The 9465-nt window shown below is 37.2% G+C and overlaps 1 pseudogene; it reads right to left on the bottom strand.

Moving 5' to 3' along the window:
* Nucleotides 1-6386: 6386 nt before the first annotated feature.
* Nucleotides 6387-9254, bottom strand: LOC110288163 (uncharacterized; annotated as a pseudogene).
* Nucleotides 9255-9465: the final 211 nt, after the last annotated feature.

Below are 9465 nucleotides of genomic sequence, written 5' to 3' on the forward strand. Positions count from 1 at the left end.
ATAGAATCAAATAACCCTATCAAAAATGGGGTACAGAGCTAAACAGAGAATTCTCAACTGGAGAAACTTGAAGGGCTGAGAAGTACCTAGAGAAATGCTCAACACCCATAGACATCAGGGAAATGCAAATCAAAACGAACATGAGATTCCACCTCACACAAGTTAGAATGGCTAAGCTTAAAAAGTCAGGTGACAGCAGATGCTGGTGAGGATGTGGAGAAAGGAACACTTCATCATTGTTAGTGGGATTGCAAGTGAAAGATCCTGACAGAATATAAAAGGTCACAGAAGCTCTTAAATTGGAAAAATAGATTTCATTGTTAGCAGAACTAGCTTCACTGATTTAGAAAAATAGAGGTGCACAATGCTCTGGCCACTCCTAGAACCTGTGTGTCTGCCAATGTTTTGACTGTTCCTTGAACCCATGCCCATGTGTGCCCACTGCCAGGTGTTTGTGATATTGTTTTCTGGGGAAGAGTCGGAAAATCTCCCCAGCAACCATAGCTGGGGCCAATCTAGAGTTGCTGCACCTGCACCAGACTCTTTCCTTCTACCCCTCCCATACCCATTTCTTGAGAAATCATTTTAGAATAGATATTGTTTAGATTGGGGAATCCCCTACTCCCTCCTTCTCCTTTCCCCCCTGAGGGCCTATAAAAACTGGGACCCCTTTCCCCTCGGGGTCAACTCCTCTTCCCCTGCATGGGATAGGAGTCATCCCCAGAGCTCTGGCTTTTCCTGAATAAAGCCTCATGTGGTTTGCATCAACCTTGGTCTCTCATGAGTTCTTGGGAATCCGCTATTATCCTGAGACTTAAGTGAGGTCTCCCTTCGGAGGTCTTTCACAAGCTGGTATAACCACTCTAGAAATAAGTCTGTTGGTTCCTCATAAAATTGGACATAGTATTACAGTTATAATACTCCTGGGTATATAACAAAAATATTCTCCAACATATAACATGGAAACATGCTCCACTATGTCCATAGCAGCCTTATTTGTAATAGCCAGAAATTGGGAAGAACCCAGATGTCATTCAATAGAGGATGGATACAGAAAATGTGGTACATTTACACAATTGGGTACTACTCAGCTATTAAACCAATGAATTTAATCAGGCATGGTGGTGCACGCCTTTAATCCCAGCACTCGGTAGGCAGAGGCAGGCAGATTTCTGAGTTTGAGGCCAGCCTGGTCTACAAGGTGAGTTCCAGGACAGCCAGGGCTGTACAGAGAAACCCTGTCTCGAAAAAAAACAAAACAAAACAAAACAAAAAACAAAACAAAAAACAAAAACAAAAACAAAACAAAACAAAACAAAACAATGAATTTATGAAATTCTTGGGCAAATGGATGGAACTAGAAAATTTGATCCTGGGTTAGGTAACAGAATCACAGAACACACATTGTATGTACTCTCTGATGAGTGGATATTGGCTCAAACTGCTGTCATCTGAATTTTTGATCTTAGCCATTCTGACTGGTGTGAGGTGGAATCTCAGGGTTGTTTTGATTTGCATTTCCTTGATGATTAAGGACGTTGAACATTTCTTTCAGGTGCTTCTCAGCCATTTGATATTCTTCAGTTGTGAATTAGTTTTTAGCTCTTTACCCCATTTTTTAATGGAGTTATTTGAATTTCTGGAGTCTATTTTCTTGAGTTCTTTATATATATTTTATATTAGTCCTCTGTTGGATTTAGGATTGGTAAAGATTCTTCTCCAATCTGTTGGTGGCCTTTTTGTCTTATTGACAGTGTCTTTTGCCTTACAGAAGCTTTGCAATTTCTTCCCATTTGTTGATTCTCAATCTTATATCACAAGCCATTGCTGTTCTGTTCAGGAATTTTTCCTCTGTGCACATATCTTCGAGGCTTTTCCCCACTTTCTCCTCTATAAGTTTTAGTGTCCCACACACCTACGTGGAATAGTGATATTATAAGCACCACTATTTTCCACTTCCAGAGCTACAGCACCTCCCCTTTTCAAGGAATCCAATCTCAGGAAGGATCAGAGGCCAAGGGCTTCTGCCCATGTCAACACATGTACCAACAGAACCATAGTGTGGCTCCCAGTCCAGTCCAGTCCCAGCAGTATAGCATCTGATAGTTCGGCCAACCTCCTCTTCATGTTTTACAGACAATATCCCCCACACTCACCATGTTATAACTTGTAGGTTACCTCATAGTTCCCTAGAGCTGCGTCTGAGAAGATTCTGAGAAAGAACCCACAAGGAACCTCCTACTGGTGCGACTGATTGATAGGTTTTTCCCAAGTCAATAAATAGCTAGAGTCACAAACCTGGGTCTCGGGACAATAACAGTTATTCCACTGGGTGGTCAAAAGTGAAATGACTCAGACAGCACCAGGCCACACAACTCTGCACTTCCTCTCTAGTGGCAGATAGACTATTACTCTGGGAAATTTTAGATTTTTAGAAATTCTTCCTGTCTCACATATCACTTCTTCCTGTAGCAAGGCACAAGGTCTGCTGGGTGCACATTGTACGACACCCTTAATGTTCAGGGAAGCCTTCCTTTTGTTTCATACCTGGAAAGTCCTGTAGTCAAACACAGGTCACAGTCAAGGAATAACTCTTTTTTTTTTTTTCTCTCTTTTCCGTTTTTTTTTTTTTTTTTTTTTTTTTTTTTTTTTTTTTTTTTTTTTTTTTTTGATACAGGGTTTCTCTGTGTACCTTGGCTGTCCTGGAACTTACTCTGTAGACCAGGCTGGCCTCAAACTCAGAAATCCACCTGCCTCTGCCTTCCAAATGCTGGGATTAAAGGCGTGCACCATCACGCCCGGCTCAGGAATAACTCTTATTATAGCAAAAAGAGGCCATGAATAAAAAAACAAAAACAAAAACAAACGAACAAAATAGGACAACTATGGAAGGGATTGGAGACAGAAGATGGATGGTGAAAATGATGTAAGTATAATCCCACAGTATTGGTCAAAAAAGGTGAAACGGGCTTCATGACACCCATTCCCTGGTCTATTCTCCCTCTCAAAGACTCATTAATGCACAGCCTGGAAAAGTTGCAGAACTGTCTTCTGCAGAAGCAAGTTTCGGTGTGCATAGCAAGTCCAAATTAAATAGTACAAGCAAATGTGGGGTCCTAGAGTCATTGCTCTAAACAGATATAAATAATTCATAGCACGTTTGAAAATGGAAAGAAATTCCTAATGAGTGGGATGCAACAGAGAATAAAAACAATTAAGAGATGAGAGCAGGGATGATTCTTTTGAAAATCAAATTTAAAAAGTGAAATCAATTGCTTCCTGCATCCCTAAAAGCCAGGTAGCTGCAAGCTCTGGCCTACTCCATCTGCACGCCACTTCTGGGGTTATAACTCCATGTATGCCCCTGGAGGTCTGCTGCCATGGACAAATGAGCATGCATCAATTTGTGACCACCAGCTCTTCCTGTATTCCAGGAGGTCTGTGCCCTCCTGGGACAATTAGAAGCCTAAGTCCATCAGGGTCTACCAGGTCTTTCTTCATCCCTGGAAACCTGCTACTATCAGGGACAGTCAGCTCTACCTGCTATCAGTAGGGACTATGTGTATAGTCAATACCAGAGACAGATAGCTTAAGGTAAGCACAAACACAGGCTCAACAAAAAGTTGAAATGCCATAAGTATAATTGCAAAATACTGTGCTAGAAAGTTGAAAACCTCCTGTCCTACGACAGGAAGCAGAAGGTATCCAAACATGGCTGAAGAGCAAAATAATGACATTAATTGCATCTTTTCAAAGTGATGGAGTCCTTTAAAAGGAAATGAATAAATACATAAAGAAATACAGGAGGATACAATCAAACAGGTGAAAGAAATTAATAAAACTGTTCAAACCTGAAAATACAACTAGAAGCAATGAAAAAAAATGGAGGAAATCCAAGAGTTGGAAAACTTAGGAAAGAGAACATTAACTATAGGCATAAACATAACCAATAGAATACAAGAAAGTGAAGACAGAATCTCAGGCATAAAAGATACTATAGAAGAAACGGATCCATTGGTCAAAGAAGAGGCTAATCCTAAATAGTTTCTAACACAAAACACCCATGAAAATTCAGGCAGTATAAAAAAAAAAAAACAAAACAAATCAAAGAATAATAGAAATTGAATGGGGGGGGGGCGTGAAGGGGGAGACTCCCAACTCAAAGGATCAGAAAATATTGTCAACAAAGGCACAGAAGAAATTTCCCCTAACTTAAAGTAATGGGTATAAACGTACAAGAATCTTCCAGAACACCAAATAGATAGAACCCAAAATGAAAATCTTACTGCTACTTAATAATCAAAGCAGTAAATGTAATATACTAAGAATATTAAAAGTTGCAAATGATAATGGCCAAGTAACATATAAATATAGTCTTATTAGAATTACACCAGATGTCTCAACAGAGACTTTAAAAGGCTGAAGGGCCTGATGTCTTACAGTATCTAAGAGATCAGAGATGCCAGCCCAGATTGCTATACTTAGTAAATTTTCAACCACCAAATATAGAGAAACCAAGATATTCCATTACAAAAATCAAAGTTAAAAAATATCTTTCCACTAATCCAGCCCCACAAAGGATACTAGAAGGAAATCTCCAACATAAGTAGGGTAACTACACCCCACACCCTAGAAAACATACGAAATATATAACTCCACACCAGAGAGTCCAAAAGCAGACACACACACACACACACACACACACACACACAGAGAGAGAGAGAGAGAGAGAGAGAGAGAGAGAGAGAGAGAGAGAGAATACAAATACCACCATCAAAATCACAGGAACTAACAGTAATTGGTCATTAATATCTCTCTCAGCATCAATGGTATTAATTCCCTAACAAAAAACAACAGGCTGACAGAGTGAATGAATAAACAGAATCCATAATCTGCTACATAAAGGACACATACCTCTGCAATAACACATATGCTTGCAATAAAGATAGACACTGCCTCAGAGTAAAGGGCTGAAGAAAGCTTTTCCAAGCTTTCTTGGACCCTTGAAACAAGCTGGAGTACCCATTTTAATATCTAATGAAGTAGACTTTCATCCAAATGTGTTGAAAAGAGACAGGGATGGACATATATTAATCATTGAAAGAAAAATCTTCCTAATTGATATCTGAATTATGAACATTTATACACTAAATGCAAGGACACAAACATTTGTAAACAAAACATTACTAAAGCTTGTATCACACATTAAACCCACAACTGACAGCAGGAGACTTTAACACCACTGATTCACCTAATAACAGGTCATTGACAGGGAAACTAAACAGAGAAATAATGAAACTAACAAGAGTTTATGAATCAAAATGATCTACCTGACATGTACAGCCTTAACAGATACAAGAACATTGAAATAACCCCCATATGTTCCATGAGACCTCCATTGATCAAGGGTCAACTATAACATTGATAGAAACAACACAAACCCTACTAAGGTTTTCACTCTTGCATAAAGATACTGTGAAGTACAAAATTTTACTAGAGTGAATACAATTATAGGTTTCCCCTGCATTGTAGATTTTTCTCATGATTTTGAAAATGACAGATCCAAACAAGCTTTACCACATTGCATATTTTATAAGGTTTCTTACAGGTATGTGTTCTTTTATGCATTAAGAGATAACTCTGACATGCAATGGTTTCATAACATTGATTACAAACAGTTTCTCTCCAGCTTGTGTCCCATTTACTTCACTGAATACTTTTATAGGGTTTTCTCATCTGTGTTCTTTTATGTATTCTGAGTTTTGTGAAAACATTTTATTATATTTATTACATTTGTAGGGTTTCTCTCCACTCTGTGCTCTTTTATGTATTTGAAGATGAGTGTGCTATGCAAAGGATTACCACACTGAGTGCATTCATCACGTGTCTCCCTCTCACCTGTATGCACTCCTTTCTGCATTAGAGATGCCTGTGCTGGGCTACAGCTTTATCACATGGATTATATTCAGATGATTTCTCACCAATACACATATATTCATTACAATGAAGACTCAGGAAATTCTTAGACTTCTCTATATTACCTAATATAAGACACATTGATAAGCTTTCTCTACAATATGAATCCCTTTATGCTTTTGAAGATGACTGTGTCATGTAATGGCTTTCCACCATTCATAGGGTTTCTCTCCAGTATGTGTTGTTTTATGCTCTCAGAGATAATGGTGCTGCAAAAACGCTATCTCACATTGATTATGTTCATACAGTATCTCTCCAGTATGTGTTCTCTTATGATATTAAAGACTATTGTGTTGAGAATAGGGTTTACCACATTGATTATATTTCTCTCCAGTATGTGTTTTATTATGATATAGGAAATTATTCCGTTGGAAATAGGCTTTATCACATTGATTAAATTTGTAGGGTTTCTATCCAGCATGTGTTCTTTTATAAATTTTGATAATACTGTGTTGGCAATAAGCTTTGCCATACTGATCACATTTTTAAGGTTTCTCTCTAGTATGCTTTCTTTTATGTATTTGGAGATTGCTGTTTTGGGAATAGGCTTTGTCACATAGATCACATTTGTAGGGTTTCTTTCCAGTATGTGTTCTTTTATGCATCTGGAGCCTACCATGTCGTGAAAAGGCTTTATCACATTCATTACATTTGTAGGGTTTCTCTCCAGTATGTGTTCTTTTATGTATTTGGAGACTACTCAGTTGGGAATAGGCTTTATCACATTCATTACATTTGTAGGGTTTTTCTCCACTATGAATTCTTTCATGCGTGTGAAGAGTCCAAGGATGTAAGAAGGCTTTACCACATTGATTACACTTACAGGGTTTCTCTCCACTATGAATTCCTTTATGCCTTTGGAGAATAATGTGTTGAGAAAAGGCTTTATCACATTGATTACATTTGAAGGGCTTTGCTCCAGTATGAATTCTTTCATGTGTTTGGACCCTACTGGGTAGTGAAAAGGCTTTATCACATTCATTACATTTTTAGGGTTTCTCTCCACTATGAGTACTTTCATGCACATGAAGAGTCTGGAGATGTTGGAACACTTTGCCACATCGTTTACACTGATAATGTTTCTTACCAGTATGGCTTATTTCATGCATTTGCAGATAAAAATGTTGTGAAAAGGCTTTACTGCATTGATTACATTTATAGGGTTTCTCTCCAGTATGAATTCTTTCATGCCTTTTAAGACAACTCTGATTTGTAAAGGCTTTACTACATTGATTACATTTGTAGCATTTCTCTCCAGTATGTTTTCTTTTATGTTGCAGGAGATTACTGTGACATGCAAATGTTTTACCACATTGATTACACTCATAGGGTTTCTCTCCACTATGAATTCTTTCATGACATTTAAGCTGAGTGTTCTTTGCAAAGGCTTTACCACACTGATTACATTCATAGGGTTTCTCTCCAGTATGTGTTCTTTTATGTTGTCGGAGACTATAGTGACGTGCAAATGCCTTACCACACTGATCACATTCATAGGGTTTCTCTCCCGTATGAGTTTCATGCCTTTTAAGATTACTGTGATTTGCAAAAGATTTCCCACATTGATTACATTCATAGGGTTTCTTTTGGGTTTGTGGTCTTTTCTGTATTTGGAGACCAGTATAATGTGCAAAGGCTTCAAAAAATTGAGTAACTCCATGGGGTTTCTTTTCTGTATCAATCCTTTCACACCTTTTGCACATGACTGTGAGCATGTAAAACGAAGGCTTTATCACATTGAGTATACTCAAATGTTTTCTCTGCACTCTGACTTCTTTCATGCCTGTGAAGTTAATCAACATATGTGAAAGCTTTAACAGAGTGATGATTATTTTCATCTGCATAATTTAATGTTACTTTTTGTTTAAATATAAAGAAGAATCAGATCTTAAGTTTTTTTTCACTTTGTTTACATTCATGTTGTTCCCCTTCATTATGGGTTGTTCTTCATCTTCAAAGATATGTGATATGGAATGAGTACTTATTACCTCGCTCAGCATTGTATATTCTTTTTCTATAAAAGGTTTTTCGCATATTTGAAGTGGAAGAACTTAGACCATTACCACAATAAGTGTATTCCACTTTTCCCTTTACTGTGTGGTGTCCTATATTTGCAAAGTGAACCTGGAATAATAGAAACATTTCCATATTAATAGTACTTATGAGGATTTTCTATAGAATGTGGTCATTGATGTATTGGCAATGAACTTGGAAAAGCAATTAATTTTAAACTTGTATCATGTTAAAAAGTCTACTCTAACTGCAACCCACTATATATCTTCTGATTGTTATAGGAGAGAGAGATAAGTACATTGCTTATTTCGATATTCCTTTTGTATCCATTATGATATATGATATACCTATAAACAGAAGAATAACAAATAAAATTTTTGAGCACTGCATTCACAGATTTTGACTTTTTATTCCTTACAAACCTGAGACCTAGGGATTAAGGTAACTAACTGTACAATGCCCTCCTTGCCTCCTATTACTTGACCATCTCACTAACCTTAGCAATGTGATTACTAATATTCAAGTAACACTAGTTTTAGTGTAGACTAATTGCTTCTTATAAGGCATTGGACATATATTTATTACCTATTCAATGTGTATAGCTTTTACAAAATAAGAAGAGGCAGATTTCTAGCTGTATAGTGTAGCTCTAATAGGGATATGTTTCGAATGGGATATCCACTAAGGCATTGATTCCATATCCTCTTTTGTAAAGGACTGCCTTGCAAAAACAAATCAGATACAGAACATTGAGACGCATGGTTTGGATAGAATGTAATAATCATCAACACACTTAAAACTGTGCTTATTTACACTGTTGCTTTTCGTCAAACTTTCAGCACACAGTAAAATTTCTTCAGAGGCATATTTGTATGAGCTTGAACATATAAATTACCTCATGTGTCTTCTAGAACTTTCGCAATGTTCTTCAGTATTTTGGTCTTCCCAATTAAAGCCTAAAATAGAGTAAAAGAAAAGGCATGTATGGAAGTTTTTCTAAATGTAAGTTATTATCTTCAATGAATCTTAGAATCATGCATGATTTCTTCACAAAATTCTGGATGCATCTCAATTGAAATTACTGAAGTGTATCAAAAGAAAGATACTGTTTTCTCAATTTTAAAACAGGAAAGGGAATTCATAGTTTTACCTATAGCATTGAGGTTCCTGTAGGTCTCCAGCATGACATCTTTGTAGAGCTTCTTCTGGGAAGGATCCAACAAAGCCCACTCCTCCTGAGAGAAGTTCACATGCACGTCCTCATAAGTCACTGTATTCTAGAGCATCTCACAAATGTGTACAAAAGAAAGAACAATAGAAACAACATTGGGCATGTATTCATTGACAATGTGTTCATATAATTCTGGACCTGCTGCACTTATTTCCTGACAGTGAAGTTGTAGTGTAACTACCAACTCATATTAGAAGGAAACTTAGTAATGAGTTTCACTCCTGTCATTTCTCACTCCTTTGAAT

Source organism: Mus caroli, unplaced genomic scaffold, assembly GCF_978045245.1.
Source record: "Mus caroli unplaced genomic scaffold, Mus_caroli_1 scaffold_15, whole genome shotgun sequence".
Classification (NCBI taxonomy): domain Eukaryota; kingdom Metazoa; phylum Chordata; class Mammalia; order Rodentia; family Muridae; genus Mus; species Mus caroli.